The 17,357-nt window shown below is 45.8% G+C and overlaps 1 protein-coding gene across 1 annotated transcript in view; it reads left to right on the forward strand.

Annotated features, from left to right (window-relative positions):
* The first annotated feature begins 597 nt into the window (after window positions 1-597).
* The window catches only part of LOC126213468 (alpha-mannosidase 2), an 834,426-nt gene continuing 817,666 nt past the window's right edge, over window positions 598-17,357 (forward strand). The window contains exon 1 of the mRNA XM_049941248.1: window positions 598-726. The gene's annotated coding sequence lies outside the window, so the exon portion shown is untranslated. The remainder of the gene's footprint in view (window positions 727-17,357) is intronic.

Here is a 17,357-nt window from a genome sequence, read left to right on the forward strand (position 1 = left end):
GGAAGTAAAAAAGAAAGCCTCTCTTCAAAAATTTTTTGTAATAGCTGGCAAGAATTTTTTCATTTTTGTTATATTACTGCATCTTGTTCTAGAGTAAAATTATAGATTAAAAAAGTTTTCGGAATTTTTACTAGCGTTTGAAATTACCACTAACTGGCAATGCTGAGAGCCGGTAAGATGTTGTGGTGACGCTCACGGCCGCCTTAGTGTCGGTATTCGTTGCAGGAGCAGGTTCTGGCCTGCTGGTGGCCGAGTGTGCGTTACAGATGGAGGGCGTGCTTGTTTCAGAGCGTGGCGGTCGCGATGCTGAAGGCGCTGCGCCGGCGGCCGGTGCGGTTCGCGGCGCTGGCCGCCGCCGTGGCCGTGGCGCTGCTGTGCCTCTACTACCGCAACATGGCCGCCGCGGGGGAGTCCCCGGCGGCGGCGCCCCTGGCGGCCGCGGGCCGAAGCTCGGCGCAGGGCGGGCCGCGCGAACCGCTGCCCCAGCAGCAGCCGCAGCAACAGCAGCAGGGAGGCGGCGGCGGCGGCAGCGAAGACAGGGAGGAGGACAACGAGGTGCTGCCGCAGCCGCCGGGGGCCGGCGGAGGCGAGCCGCCCCCCGCGCTCCAGCCCCCGGAGGCGGACGACCTGCCCGACGCCGTCGTCAGCCGCGACAACTGCCCCGCGCTCGTCGTCGCCGACGCGGACGTCGACACCTCGGAGCAGTTCCGCAAGTTCGAGTTCCAGGTCAGTCGCACGCGCTGCAGCGGCTCCCCTTCTGCCCCTCCGCACTTTAGCACGCCGCCGTCGACGCAAAAAAAGTCATAAATTATTAATTTTTTATTGAACCCGCCATTCGGGGATAGTGCCCTGTCACGTCTAACCAGTCGCTCTGCATAATATTCATTACATACACTACGATTAGCATCATATAAGTTACATATAATACAGGATCGGACATTTCCATATTACAGCAGTCAGATATAAACACACAATTTACGTTCCTCTTTGAGAACTGCAACAAGAAAAATAACTTCCCGCAACGTGCGCCTAAACCCCAAATGCCTAACAATTCGCCCCACGAGCCGCCGCCTTGCTCGCGTGCCGTAGCGCTCAGCCCGGCCGCACACTTCCTGCACTGCCACACCGCGGTGTCTTGAGTAAATACATGTGTGACTAGGGCCTCCCGTCGGGTAGACCGTTCGCCGGGTGCAAGTCTGTCGATTTGACGCCACTTCGGCGAGTTGCGCGTCGATGGAGATGAAATGGTGATGATGATGACAACACAAAACCCAGTCCCTGAGCGGAGATAATCTCCGACAAAGCTGGGAATCGAACCCGGGCCCTCAGGATTGACATTCTGTCGCGCGGAACTTTTTTTTTTTTTTAAATCGTTGACGTTCGTCATTGCGGACATCACATGACATACACTACTGGTCATTAAAATTGCTACACCACGAAGATGACGTGCTACAGACACGAAATTTAATCGACAGCAAGAAGATGCTGTGATATGCAAAGGATTAGCTTTCCACAGCATTCATACAAGGTTGGCGCCGGTGGCGACACCTACAACGTGCTGACATGAGGAAAGTTTCCAACCGATTTCTCATATACAAACAGCAGTTGACCGGCGTTGCCTGGTGAAACGTTGTTGAGATGCCTCGTGTAAGGAGGAGAAATGAATACCATCACGTTTCCGACTTTGATAAAGGTCAGAGTGTTGCCTATCGCGATTGCGGTTTATCGCATCGCGACATTGCTGCTCGCGTTGGTCGAGATCCAATGACTGTCAGCAGAATATGGAATCGGTGGGTTCAGGAGGGTAATGTGGAACGCCGTGCTGGATCCCAACGGCCTCGTATCACTAGCAGTCGAGATGACAGGCATCTTATCCGCACGGCTGTAACGGATCGTGCAGCCACGTCTCGATCCCTGAGTCAACAGATGGGGACGTTTGCCAGACAACAACCATCTGCACGAACAGTTTGACGACGTTTGCAGCAGCATGGACTATCAGCTTGGAGACCACGGCTGCGGTTACCCTTGACGCTGCATCACAGACAGGAGCGTCTGCGATGGTGTACTCTATGACGAACCTGGGTGCACGAATGGCAAAACGTCATTTTTTCGGATGAATCCAGGTTCTGTTTACAGCATCACGATGGTCGCATCCGTGTTTGGCGACATCGCGGTGAACGCACATTGGAAGCGTGTAATTCGTCTTCGCCATACTGGCGTATCACCCGGCGTGATGGTATGGGGTGCCATTGGTTACACGTCTCGGTCACTTCTTGTTCGCATTGACGGCACTTTGAACAGTGGACGTTACATTTCAGATGTGTTACGACCCGTGGCTCTACCCTCCATTTGATCCCTGCGAAACCCTACATTTCAGCCGGATAATGCACGACCGCATGCTGCAGGTCCTGTACGGGCCTTTCTGGATACAGAAAATGTTTGACTGCTGCCCTGGCCAGCACATTCTCCAGATCTCTCAGCAATTGAAAACGTCTCGTCAATGGTGCCCGAGCAACTGGCTCGTCACAATACGCCAGTCACTACTCTCGATGAACTGTGGTATCGTGTTGAAGCTGCATGGGCAGCTGTACCTGTACATGCTATTAAATCTCTGTTTGACTCAATGCCCAGGCGTATCAAGGCCGTTATTACGGCCAGAGGTGGTTGTTCTGGGTACTGATTTCTCAGGATCTATGCACCCAAATTGCGTGAAAATGTAATCACATGTCAGTTCTAGTATAATATATTTGTCCAATGACTACCCGTTTATCATCTGCATTTCCTCTTGGTGTAGCAATTTTAATGGCCAGTAGTGTAATTATTTATTTTCAAAAAACCTTTCTCCCACTACTTTGTTCCCTTCCAAAAACTATGAAACTCGTAATTTTATTTTCTGACTGAGAAGTCAAATACCTGTTTTCGTAGTTCCAGCTTCGAAATTCTCTTAATATCGTCATACTTTCAAAAAGCCTTTCGTCCCCTATCACAGCCCCTTGGGAGTGGTATATCTGACAATCCCTTCTTAAGCTATGCCTAGTGTAAGATCCACACTTTCTCCAAACTTCAATTTTCTGTCGTTAGCGGTTTGGGCTGTATGATGTCGAGGCAATGAATCGGTCTGGCGCTATTTCACCCCATTAGATGTTGAATTTCCAAAAAACAATGAATGACGTATTTCTTCATCCCTGTCCGAAAACCGAAATACCAATTTTAGAAGCTTTAGCTTTAATAGTACTTCCGCAGTGCAATATTTTCGTAAAACTTTTTATTCCTATGTAACCTCCTTTAGGGGTTGAGTTTGCAAAAACAGAGGAATGAGTTTTTTTTTCAATTACTAATGGTGGAGCCTAATACAAATTTTCATACATTTAGCATAGAAATGCTTGCATAATGAAATATTTGCAGAAAAATTTCATCCCCTATTCCACCTGTTTAGCATTGGAGGGCAGCGTGGAGGGTAAAAGTCGTAGAGGGAGACCAAGAGATGAATACACTAAGCAGATTCAGAAGGATGTAGGTTGCAGTAGGGACTGGGAGATGAAGAAGCTTGCACAGGATAGAGTAGCGTGGAGAGCTGCATCAAACCAGCAGGTTCGAATCCTGCCTCGGGCATGGATGTTTGTGATGTCCTTAGGTTAGTTAGGTTTAACTAGTTCTAAGTTCTAGGGGACTAATGACCTCAGCAGTTGAGTCCCATAGTGCTCAGAGCCATTTTTTTCTTGAGACGGTTTACAGTTTTACTTTGGTAATAATTTGACTCCGAGCCCCCAATAGCAGTAGTGTAGGCTGCTGTAAACGAAAATTAATCAAACAATTCGAAGAGAACCACAAGTCCCACTGCCCTCTTTCTTCTAGCAGTTTTGGCGCGAAATCACAGATCGCCACATGTGTTCACTTACGCCGATGTATACCTCGTAATTCGCACTCACACAAATAATCGTAGCACTTCCAGTTCACCACTTATATGTTTGCACACTTGCACTATTAAACAATACTCTTAGTCGAAATAAATTTTCAAACGACCACATGGGCCACCCTTAAGTGGGGCTCGCTCGGCACCCACCCTCCAAAACAACTGACCAACGACTGACCCCTGGCGAAGATGGCCGCTCGCTTATATATAGGCTAGGACGTCAACCTCCTGGTTATGCAAGCACCAGTCTCACCAGTTACGGCTTCAAATTTTGATACATACATCCGTCGACAGAAATAAGCACAACATCGGAGCCGCGCTAAAAAGTACATCTTATTCACTATTTTACATTAATTTCTAGGATTATTCTATCGCCCGTGAATCAAGTTTTAGTTTTTGCAAAATTTCGGCTCTTAGCGCAAGTTTGTTTGTTGACACCTGTGCTGCAAAGTTTTAACATAGGACTGCATATAGCACCGTGTTTAGACGTAGTCTATCGCGATCTACACAATGCGCTGCTCAAAATCTTCTTATCTATAATAATTAATTACCTATGGGCGAGAAATGTTAATAATAATTTGCAAACAATGAAAACTATTGCAAGTTAAGTGGATAGTATAGCTTAACGAGTTTAAAATACGTGTGATGCGCCCCAAAATATTATATAGTGCCGTTCTTTACGTTATGAATTTTCTATTGAATTTTATAAACAATTTTCCCTCAAACTTTGTTTATTGCCCTTTACGGGCTTAATTATTTACGAATCTTAACATATGACTACGGCACTCGATGCACTGTGACGGTTTTAATGAGTGCTCGCTCATCCTTGTAAGTTGTTATTTACTATTTTTATTGATCTTCCAGTATTCGTCATATTAACGGTTTTTGAGGTTACTGTAACTTTTGCGTCTCGTGACTTGAAATAAAGATCGATCTTTCAGAAGGTGCATATTGCTGACAGCAATCCACTGCAGCATCGCTCTTCACCGTAAGTTACGCAGTTTTCGCGTAACGCGCGAAAAACCAAAGAATGTCGCAAGCTTCAGGCCACGTGGCTGCCTGGCAGTGGAGACAGTTGCAAATTTTCCGCGAATCGCGCACCATGTAGCGCGCTCGCCTTCCACAAAGCAATCCCTGCATACTAGAAATATTCATCTAGCAACGGGGATTTGTACCGTCACACCGTTCCCGTGCTATTACTGATCCTTATTGTATGACCGATGTGCCGTGTCAGTCCGTAAACTTACCCTGTCAAATCATACAAATAAAATTATGTATCTCAATGAAATAAATTTAAAAAAATGTTCGAGCCCTGTCCGGCCGACAGTTTATGACAGGGAAGCTTTTGAAACTCCGCTGCAGAGGCAGAATGTTTGAAATATCTGCCGTCAACTCAGCGGTTGCCCACGTGTCTCAATATCGATGTGTTTTGTCAGTCGGTATTGAGTTTCGGTATTTGCGTGCTACGTGGTATGTTTCAGGCTGTGCCTCTCTCTGCCACACACACACACACACACACACGCACACACATGCGTACGCACTGACGAAGTCAGGGAATTCAGAAAACATTTTCGTCCGTCACGTACAGGGGCGGTATCGGTCTAATGGGGCCCCGTGCTTGGGCTCGGCAGCATTTGACGTGGCGTTCGGCGGCAGTTTGCGAGCTCGCATCCGCCAGGAGCGGGTATCGGTCCGGAGCGCAGATACGTCATCGCGGATCCCCGGCCACTGTCACGTGCAGTAATTGCTCGCTTCCCCCCTGCTGACAGATGTAACTGTGCTGCAATTCGAACCCCTCTTTATTTGACGTGCCGTTAGCTCACTCCTCCGCCGCTGCTCCCCGTAACATAATGATGTCCTCGTGTAAAACAACATTGCACGATAATGATGAGCCGGGGTAAAAGTTGCTGTTTCGAAGAGCGCGCCGCAGCGGGTAGTGTGAAGCGGTCGCCCTCCGTTTCTGGCGGTGGCGCCGCTGTGGCAATCGCAGCTTCGGTGTCTCCCTCTGGTGCGAAAGGGGAGAGGTTGCCTGTTCACGTGCGTTTAAGGGGCGCCGTGAGCTCGCCAGTGGGTCAGCCTGGGTCTGTCTCTCGTCCCCAGCTTGCTAGTCTGTCTCTCTTCCGCATTAGTGTCTGTCTGTCGTTCGGAGTGCTAGTATGTCTGTCGTTCGGATCAACCTTTAAAGCCGGCAAAATGAGAGTCTTTCCACTCCGCCAGTAAGCGAAGAACACAGCGAGGGGTCGCCCGGTCGGGGCTTAGTTCCTGCTTCTGAGTCTGCGCGTTAGGCCGCCACTCTGCTCGAGTTCATATGTCATTGGCGTTTGGATCGATTGGTCGGTCGATCGCGCACTGAGACACGAGATGACTTGTCCGCCTCGAGCGTCGGCGCACGTGAGGTCGCCACGTGAGTCCAGTGGGCCGCGCCGTATAGCGAGGGGTAGTGGCTTCGCGGCCGACACGAGAGCAGCAGGAGTCAACCCACGACGTCGGTCTGGCCGGTGCGAGCTGCGACGCCGTGAGACGGGAGATCGGCGCGCCTTCCTGCGTCCTTTGAAGCGGCGGGCAGCGGACGGTTCGGCAGAGCGTTGGGGGTGCTGCGCCAGGTCTTCGCCATAAATCGCATTTTATTGGAAGTTAAGTGATTGGAGATATGTCGTTTCATTTACTCGTTACATTCAATTTGTTTTCTTGGTGAGGTCATCAGCTGCTTTGTTTTGGGGTCGTCCCACCATTCTTCTTCGTTTCCCCGCCGCGGGAAGGTGGTTAATTATGAGTTGTGTGGTCCGTTTTTCCCTTGTGGAGTAGGGGCGGGTTAGAGCAACCTGCGGTTCGGCTTGTTCGGTAATCTCCCTATCAATCTACCGTACGTTTGTAGCTGTCTCTGTCATGTTTATCGGATTTGGTGTGTTAACGAATTTATTGATTGGAGTGTAACGGCCAAATACCTGAAATATCTTTTCATCTTTGTAAACTCTGACATTATTGCCTATGATCTTGAGAAGCGGTATCTGTGTACTGTAGAGCATCGTAACTATTGTTTGGCCAACCTTGTATAAATTTATATAAGATTGCATTTCATGGGCTTTTATTTAAGTGATCATTTTAGTATATAAAGTTGCCACCCTTTCACCGTAAGACTTCACTTAGAAGTTAAAATCAAGTTGCACCTTCGATGGCAAATTTAATATTTTAATTTTAGGGTTTTGTATCATTTCCATCCCTCCTACAGGGTGCATAGTTTGTGTGCTTGTGTGAATTGTTAAAACTTTTAGTTTAAAGTAATCTGGTGTGCTGCAACTTTGTACCAGTGTAGTCTTTCAGACGCTGTTGTGAGCGGTCGTAACTTCGGCCGTGTCAAAAGGGAGCGGCAAGGTTCTCTGCCCGAAAGCTCAAAAAAAAAAAAAAAAAGTGTTATTTCTGCCTCTGAATAAACTGTAACTTTGATATTTAGAGGGTGCTTTTTCATTATAATTTTAAATGTTTGTTTAAAAAAAAGCTTTTAGGCATTATTAAAGTGAATAAAATTCCCATTTGTTAAAAGGAATTTGGTTATGATTTCATCAGTTACTCCCTGGCAATTACTTCCATGCTCACCTAGTGTGATTAAATGTGTTAATGTTCTTGGTGAATCGCTAGTAAATAAAGTAAATTCTTTAAGAAAAGATTTTGAAAGTAAATTCACGGTTCAAGTAACAGTTACGAAGCGAGCGATCTGTTGCACAGGACAAGCTTTTTGTTGCCGGCATGCATTCTGGAGAAACGTACGAAGACGTCAGGCAATACGACTGATATTACAAAAGACTGTACCATTGTACTCCTGAAAAGACAAGTCGTAATTTAACATTGTTGCCAAAAATGTCGAAAAGTTGTTCACCGATGTACTTCATATTTTTACAACAACACTTCACCAACTTATTTCAAATTTATACGCAGTGCTCCAATAGGCATCCAGACAGACATAGGCTATATACTTTCTCAAACATCACATCTACATGTATTTCTCCATATTTACACTGTTCATCCAAAACTTTATGACCACCTCCTTAATAGCTTCTTTGTCCGTCTTTGGAAGGAAATACGTCACTGATTGTGAGTATCAGGGATTCGTCAGTTGGTGCGTTTGTGGAGGTATGGGGCATTAGATGTCTACGCACAGGTCACGTAATTCGCTTAAATGACGGGCCGCTGATTCGCGTACGCGGTGATGGCGCCCGATAGCGACCCAGACGGCTTCCATACGATTTACATTAGGCGAATTAGGTCGCCGAGACATCAACATGAGTTGACTGTAATGTTCCTCAAACCGCTGTAGCGCTGTCCTGCCTCCGAGACACAGAGAATTATACTGCTGAAAGATGACACCGCCGTCGGGTAAGACGGCAGTAAGGAATGCAGGTGGTTCGCAGATGTCAGTGTGTCCCTAGGTTCACTGTTTCCTACGTCATAGTGAAGTGGAAACGTGAAGGGACACGTACAGCACAAAAGCGTACAGGCCGACCTCGTCTGTTGACTGACAGAGACCGCCGACAGTTTTTAGCGGATCGTAATGTGTAATAGGCAGACATCTATCCAGACCACAGGAATTCCAATCTCCATCAGGATCCACTGCAAGTGCTATTACAGTTAGGCGGGAGGTGATAAAACTTGCATTTCATTGTCGAGCGGCTGCTCATAAGCCAAACATCACGCCTGTAAATTCCAAACGACGTCTACTTCGCTTTCGGAAGCGTAAACATTGCACGATTGGACAGTGGGAAAACGTTGTGTGGAGTGACGAATAACGGTACACAATGTGGCGATCCAATGGCAGGGTGTGGGTATGGCGAATACCCGGCGAACATGATCTGCCAGCGTGTGCAGTGCCAACAGTAAAATTCGGAGGCAGTGGTGTTACGGTGTGGTCGTGTTTTTCATGGAGGGGGCTTGCACACCTTGTTTTGCGTGGACTATCACAGCACAGGCCTACATTGATGTTTTAAGCATCTTCTTGCCTCCCACAATTGAAGACCAGTTCCGGGGTGGCGATTTCATCTTTCAACACGATCGATCACCTGTTCATAATGCACGGCCTGTGGCGGCGTGTTTACACGACAGTAACATCCCTGTAATGGACTGGCCTGCACAGAGTCCTGACCTGAATCCTATAGGACACCTTTGGGATGTTCTGGAACGCCGACTTCGTGCCAGGCCTCACCGAGCGACATCGATACCTCTCGATCTATTAAAAATTTAAGTGTTAGGAAGGATCTTCTGAAGGTGGGCCTCGTGCAGAAGAAAAACGTGACGGACAAGCAGTTGAGACAAGGGGATGATAGAAGCTTTTGAAATGTCCTGTTACAGAAGAGTATGGTTCAAATGGCTCTGAGCACTATGGGACTTAACTTCTGAGGTCATCAGTCCCCTAGAACTTAGAACTACTTAAACCTAACTAACCTAAGGACATCACACACATCCACGCCCGAGGCAGAATTCGAACCTGCGACCGTAGCGGTCACGCGGTTCGGGACTGAAGCGCCTAGAACCGCACTTCTTGTTGGAAGTAGTAGCAAAAAAGAAAAAAAAATCGATTACTTCTCAGACCGATTATTTTGAGCGCTTTTTAACAGTCAGGCTAAGCTGGAGATAAAGCGTAAGCGTAACCTAAAGTCGCTTGTTTCGGGGGTAACCGCCATCTCTAACTTACAGCTGATAACAGAAGTACCAGTATTCAACAACGGGAGATTAGCGTTTAACGTCTCGCCGACAACGACGGAGCAGTAGTTCCGCTTAGGGAAGGATGGCGAAGGAAGTCGGCCGTGGCCTCTCAGAGAAACCATCCCGACATTTACCTGAAGAGATTTACGGAAATCACGGAAAATATAAATCGGGATGGCCGGACGCGGGTTTGAACCGTCGTCCTCCCGAATGCGAGTGCAGTGTGCTCGACACCTCGCTCCTTATACATAAGGAATCCTCAGTTTGGTAACTGGTAGCAAGTGCGGGGTGAGGGGGTAAATTTGTAGAGCGAGACGAAAGCTCGAATATGGTATGCAGGTTCAAAAGGAAGGAAGCGTAAAGCATTTAACACGGCGCCACACTGCAGGCTGTTAACGAAGGTACAAGCATACGGGATACGTTCCCAGACATGTGAGTGCTTCGAAGACTTCTTAAGAAACGGAGCCCAGTATGTTGTTCTCGACGGCGAGTGTTCATCAGAGAGAAGAGTATCGTCAGGAGTGCCCCAGGGAAGTGTGATAGAATCGCTGTTGCTCTCTGTATAAATAAATGACTTGGCTGACAGGGTGGGCAGGAATCTGTGGTTGTTCGCTAATGATGCCGTGCTTTACGGTAAGGTGTCGAAGTTGCGTGACTGTGGTAAGATGCAAGACGACTTGGACAAAATTTCTAGTTGATGCGGTGAGCCGGCCAGTGTGGCCGAGCGGTTTTAGGCGCGTCAGTCTGGAACCGAGCGACCGCTACGGTCGCAGGTTCGAATTCTGCCTCGGGCATGGATGTGTGTAATGTCCTTAGGTAAGTTAGGTTTAACTAGTTCTGAGTTCTAGGGAACTGATGACCACAGATGTTAAGTCCCATAGTGCTCAGAGCCATTTTGATGTGACGACTTCCAGCTAGCTCTAAATGTGGAAAAATGTAAGTTAATGAGAGTAAGTGGGAAAAACAAATCTGTAATATTCGGATTCTCTTTGACACAAACACGTCGTTTAAATATCTGTGCGTAACGTTGCAAAGCGATATGAAATGGAACATTTTAGAAAAGAGTGGTTCATCTCTAAAGGAGACCGCGTATATTAGGCTCGTGTGACCTGTTCTTGAGTACTGCTCGAGTGTTTGGGATCCGTATCCAGTCGGACTGAAGAAAGACATCAAAGCAATTCAGAGGCGGACTGCTACATTTGTTATCGCTAGGTTCGAACAACACGTAAGTGCTACGGAGATGCTTTGGGAATTCAAACGGGAATCCCTGGAGCGAAGACGATGTTCTTTTCGATGAACAGTGTTGAGAAAACTTAGAGAACCGACATTTGAAGCTGACTCTGCCCAACGATTCTACTGCCGCCAACATACATTTTGTGTAAGGACCACAAAGATAAGACACTAGAAATTAGGGCTTATACGGATGGATATGGACAGTGGTTGTTCTCTCACTCTATTTGCGAGTGGAACAGGAAGGGAAACGAGTAGTAGTGGTACGGAGTACCCTCCGCCATGCACCGTAAGGAGGACTGCGGAGTATGTATGTAAATGTAGAAGATCTGTGTTGTGTAATGAGGCAGATTCTAATGGTTGTAGGCTGCAGCAGATATGTGGAGGTGAAGGCGACAACAACAACAATATTGAGGGTGTATACGTGGACAAGGAAAAAAAAATCCCCGATTTTTCCCGGTTAAAAATACAGTTTCTCCCAGGTCAAGTCACAAGTGACAGTATACTCTTCCTTGCCCCTGTAAAACTCATCAATCCTTTGTTTGTTAATGGTTTCATATACCACGTAGAATGCCTGGCACTTTAGAAAATGAAACTGGTCGGGGGGGGGGGGGGGAGGGGGGTGTAAAAAGAAACGTTTTTAAAGACCTTTCATGTGCAGCAACATGTACGCTGCATATGTTCGTATTACGAAGGTATAAATTCGGATTCCACCTAATACAGCGTGTTGCTTTCCGAAGCATTGAAATCGAGATTGCGATGGACTTTTGTAAGCCAGTCATAGCTTATGTCACGTGATCTCGTCAGCTGATAACAGCACACGACACGTGATGTAGTCATCCAATAGCAACATCAGTCTTAAGTAGCGCGAACACACAAATAAGAAAAGTTAATGGTTTAAATTAATATACATAGCATTCACATATAATATTGGCCTCGGAAGATTAATAAGCTGCAAGAGAAGCTAAGCTTGCACATATCATGTTGATCTTCTTTGCGCGTGTTGCACTTAAAGACACATCACACAAATGTGCCAGTAAAATATTTAATACCAACATAAAGCTCTGATCTTCTGGGCTCGAAATTTTTCTTAATGGCTTGTCATCAAAGAGTTGACTTTTAAATGAGAGTCAAACGCTCAGGGATTTAAGAAATTCATTGTACATTCTCGCACATAGTTCATCTTGCGTAAAAGGAAATTTGCTTCGAACGTAACCACCATTCGCAATATTTTCCCGCGACCTGTTAGAAATAGGTTCGTTTCGGCAGTTGGCAGAGAGCGCCAGATAACTTGCGTCACCGCCCTTGCGCAGCTACGAAGACACAGGAAGCCCGTATGTTCGTACGTGCAAAACATTAAAAGATCTTTCATTATGTCATGAAAGAAAAAGACATCAGAGGATACTTCAAGAGCGTCGGAATTTCGTGCACCATACTAAAATGCATAATTCGGCTTGAAGTGCACATTCGTTTGTCCAGATTCGGATGTAAATTTTCTTAGGGCACCAGTACTGTATTACCTCATGTTCGGTTCTTTATTATGGCATAATGCCATAAGTGTACTTGAAATACAGCGAACAATTGAAACTGGCCAATAGTGTGAAACTAAACATTTCGTTTCAAATAAATTGACTGCCTCAGCAGAAAAGATTAATAAAAGTCAAATTTCTTTAACAAACCGATAAAAATAACTCCACTGTTCTGCAAGGCGATTAACGCTTGACTGTCAGAAAGGTGGAAATAAAACCTGAAACTAATAACATATTTTAGCCTTCCGTAATTATGTGAACGTATTTTAATTCATTTGATAGCTCCGGGTCACAAAAATCCGTTTCGTTTTCATGTAACGTGAGAGCCATAAACGATGAGGAAACAACAAAATCACTGAACGTAAACACTGGTCACGTGGAGACGACCCACGTCCCCACCACAACTCAGACTGTTCTATGCATCAGCCCCGGATTTACTGTATTTCCGAACCGGGGCAGTATTAGATAGTGGCGCCTAGCCACACTTCTAACAAGGGAACCTCCCCATCGCACCCCCCTCAGATTTAGTTATAAGTTGGCACAGTGGATAGGCCTTGAAAAACTGAACACAGATCAATCGAGAAAACAGGAAGAAGTTGTGTGGAACTATGAAAAAAATACGCAAAATATACAAACTGAGTAGTCCATGAGCGAGATAGGCAACTTTAAGAATGATATGAGCTCAGGAGCGCCGTGGTCCCGTGGTTAGCGTGAGCAGCTTTGGAACGAGAGGTCCTTGGTTCAAGTCTTCCATCGAGTGAAAATTTTTATTTTCAGACATTTATCAGAGTTCAGGCACTCACATATAATCAACTTCGCTCTCCAAAATTCCAGGACATGTTCAGATTTCCTTGGACATATACAGGATTTGACGGTCTACACACGGAAAAATTTGAAAACGTTAAAAACATATGTTTTGAGAGAGCACAGAGGAAACTGTGCGACTGTGAAAATGTTGCATTGATTTTTTGCAGTTTATGTGACACACTCTTATGTTTTCATCACTTTTTTGGGAGTGATTATCACATCCACAAGAAAACCTAAATCGGGCAAGGTAGAAGAATCTTTTTACCCATTCGCCAAGTGTGCAAGTTAGGTGGGTCGACAACATATTTCTGTCATGTGACGCACATGCCGTCACCAGTGTCGTATAGAATATATCAGACGTGTTTTCCTGTGGAGGAATCGGTTGACCTATGACCTTGCGATCAAATGTTTTCGGTTCCCACTGGAGGAGAGGCACGTCCTTTCGTCTACTAATCGCACGGTTTTGCGGTGCGGTCGCAAAACACAGACACTAAACTTATTACAGTGAACAGAGACGTCAATGAACGAACGGACAGATCACAACTTTGCAAAAATAAAGAAAGTAAACTTTTCGCTCGAGGGAAGACTTGAACCAAGGACCTCTCGCTTCGCAGCTACTCACGCTGACCACGTGACCACGGCGCTCGTATGCTTACATCCTGCTTTATATTGCCTATGTTACCGATGGACTACTCAGTTTGTATATTTTCCATATTTTTTTCATAGTTCCACACAACTTCTTCCTGTTTTCTCGATTGATCTGTGTTCAGTTTTTCAAGGCCTATCCACTGTGCCAAACCATAACTAAATCTGAGGGGGGTGCGATGGGGAGGTTCGCTTGTAAGGTAAGACTCGTACGCGACTCAACTGCGCATGCGCAAGAGCCCGCCCGCAACTGCTCAAACGAATCTAATTTAAACAGTTGTCACGTCACGTTCATCGGCGGCAATTTGTTGTTATGAAGTATTGCACAATGTGCCTAAAACCATTGACAAACTTTGCTGGTAGCAGACGCTTATATGAGCACTGTGTTTTCTTGTTGTATGTGGCGCATTTCCTTTGAAACTTTTTTTATTTGCGTTTTTTGTCGTTCATGTTTTGTTGCTGCAGTAATATTCTCTAGTAGCGGGATACAGTAATATCCTTTGTTAGAGTATTGGTTCTTACCAGTCAAAAGCCCGCATCTCGTGGTCGTGCGGTAGCGTTCTCGCTTCCCACGCCCGCGTTCCCGGGTTCGATTCCCGGCGGGGTCAGGGATTTTCTCTGCCTCGTGATGGCTGGGTGTTGTGTGATGTCCTTAGGTTAGTTAGGTTTAAGTAGTTCTAAGTTCTAGCGGACTGATGACCATAGATGTTAAGTCCCATAGTGCTCAGAGCCATTTGAACCAACCAGTCAAAATCACAAAAATTTAACTGAAAACTAAAACAATGAAAATTTCCCGGAATTCTAAACAATTCCCGGGTTTTTCCCGGTTTTCTCCCGGGACAACCGGGAGATCCGTAATTTTTTCAAATTCCGGATCTCCCGGTTGTCCCGGGTCGTATACAAAAATGGTTCAAATGGCTCTGAGCACTATGGGACTTAACTTCTGTGGTCATCAGTCCCCTAGAACTTAGAACTACTTAAACCTAACTAACCTAAGGACATCACACACATCCATGCCCGAGGCAGGATTCGAACCTGCGACCGTAGCGGTCACACGGTTCCAGACTGAAGCGCCTTTAACCGCACGGCCACACCGGCCGGCAGGTCGTATACACCCTGAATATTATATCAGGTATGAATTTCCTTCGCTTGAAAATAAATACTTAGCTGTCACATTGCGATTGTGAAAAATTGGATAGTAAAAGGACACTTTGATCCCAGTTACCGCATCCAGTGCCGTCTACTATGTCCAATCTATACTCTGGAAAACACAGCGAGGTGCATGGCAGAGGGTACATCCCACTGTACCAGTTATTAGGGTTTCTTCCTGTTCCATTCGCGTATGGAGCGAGGTAAGAATAATTGTCTGAATGCCTCTTTGCACGCAGTAATTATTCTCATCTTATCCTCATTAATCCTATGTGAGCGACAAGTAGCGGATCGTAGTATATTCCTAGAGACATCATTTAAAGCTAGTTGTTGCAACTTCGACTTTCTCGGGATACTTTGTCTGTCTTCAAGAGTCTGCCAGTTCAGTTCCTTCAGTATCTCTCTCACACTCCCCCATGGATTAAACAAACTTGTGACCATTCGTACTGCTCTTCTCTGTACAAGTTCAGTATCCCCTGTTAGTCCTATCTGGTATGGGTCCCACACACTTGAGCAATATTCTGGAACTGGTCGCACGCGTGATTTGAAGCAATCGCCATTGTGGACTGATTGCACTTCCCCAGTGTTCTACCAATTAACCGTAGTCTACCACCTGGTTCACCCACGACTGAACCTATGTGGTCATTGCATTTCATATCTCTACAAAGCCTTACACTCAGGTATTTGTATGAGTTGGCCGATTGCAACAGTGACTCACTCATGTTATAGGATACTACGTTTTTTAGTTGGTGTGAAGAAAAAAGTTTTACATTTCGGAACATCTAAAGCAAGTTGCCAATCTTTGCGCCGTGTTCAAATCTTTTCGAAATCTGACTGCGGCTTCTCTCAGACAGTACTTCATTATAGATAAATGCATCAACTGCAAAAAGCCTGACTTTTACTATTAATATCATGTGCAAGATCATTAATAGAAAACATGAACAGCAAGGATCTCAACACACTTCCCAGGGGCACACCCGAAGTTACTTCTATACATATACAGGGTGAGTCACCTAACATTACCGCTGGATATATTTCGTAAACCACATCAAATACTGACGAATCGATTCCACAGACCGAACGTGAGGAGAGGGGCTAGTGTAATTGGTTAATACAAACCATAAACAAATGCACGGAAGTATGTTTTTTTAACACAAACCTACGTTTTTTTTAAATAGGACCACGTTAGTTTTGTTAGCACATCTGAACATATAAACAAATACGTAATCAGTGCCGTTTGTTGCGTTGTAAAATGTTAATTACATCCGGAGATATTGTAACCTAAAGTTGACGCTTGAGTACCACTCCTCCGCTGTTCGATCGTGTGAATCGGAGAGCACCGAATTACGTAGGGATCCAAAGGGAACGGTGATGGACCTTAGGTATAGAAGAGACTAGAACAGCACATTACGTCCACATGCTAACACCTTTTTATTGGTCTTTTTCACTGACGCACATGTACATTACCATGAGGGGTGAAGTACACGTACACACGTGGCTTCCGTTTTCAGTTACGGAGTGGAATAGAGTGTGTCCCGACATGTCAGGCCAATAGATGTTCAATGTCGTGGCCATCATTTGCTGCACACAATTGCAATCTCTGGCGTAATGAATGTCGTACACGCCGCAGTACATCTGGTGTAATGTCGCCGCAGGCTGCCACAATACGTTGTTTCATATCCTCTGGGGTTGTAGGCACATCACGGTACACATTCTCCTTTAACGTACCCCACAGGAAGAAGTCCAGAGGTGTAAGATCAGGAGAACGGGCTGGTCAATTTATGCGTCCTCCACGTCCTACGAAACGCCCGTCGAACGTGTACCTCACCCCTCATGGTGATGTACATGTGCGTCAGTGAAAAAGACCAATAAAAAGGTGTTAGCATGTGGACGTAATGTGCTGTTCCAGTCTCTTCTGTACCTAAGGTCCATCACCGTTCCCTTTGGATCCCTACGTAATTCGGTGCTCTCCGATACACACGATCGAACAGCGGAGGAGTGGTACTCAAGCGTCAACTTTAGGTTACAATATCTCTGGATGTAATTAACATTTTACAATGCAACAAACGGCACTGATTACGTATTTGTTTATATGTTCAGATGTGCTAACAAAACTAAGGGGGTTCCATTTAAAAAAACGTAGGTTTGTGTTAAAAAACATACTTCCGTGCATTTTTTTATGGTTTGTATTAACCAGTTACACTAGCCCCTCTCCTCACGTTCGGTCTGTGGAATCGGTTCGTCAGTGTTTGATGTGGTTTACGAAATATATCCAGCGGTAATGTTAGGTGAGTCACCCTGTATATGCGATGACTCTCTATCCAAGATAGTATGTTGCGTCGTCCTCACCAAAAAGTCCTTTGTCTAGTCATAAATTTCACTTGATACGC

Source organism: Schistocerca nitens, chromosome 11, assembly GCF_023898315.1.
Source record: "Schistocerca nitens isolate TAMUIC-IGC-003100 chromosome 11, iqSchNite1.1, whole genome shotgun sequence".
Taxonomy (NCBI): Eukaryota; Metazoa; Arthropoda; class Insecta; order Orthoptera; family Acrididae; genus Schistocerca; species Schistocerca nitens.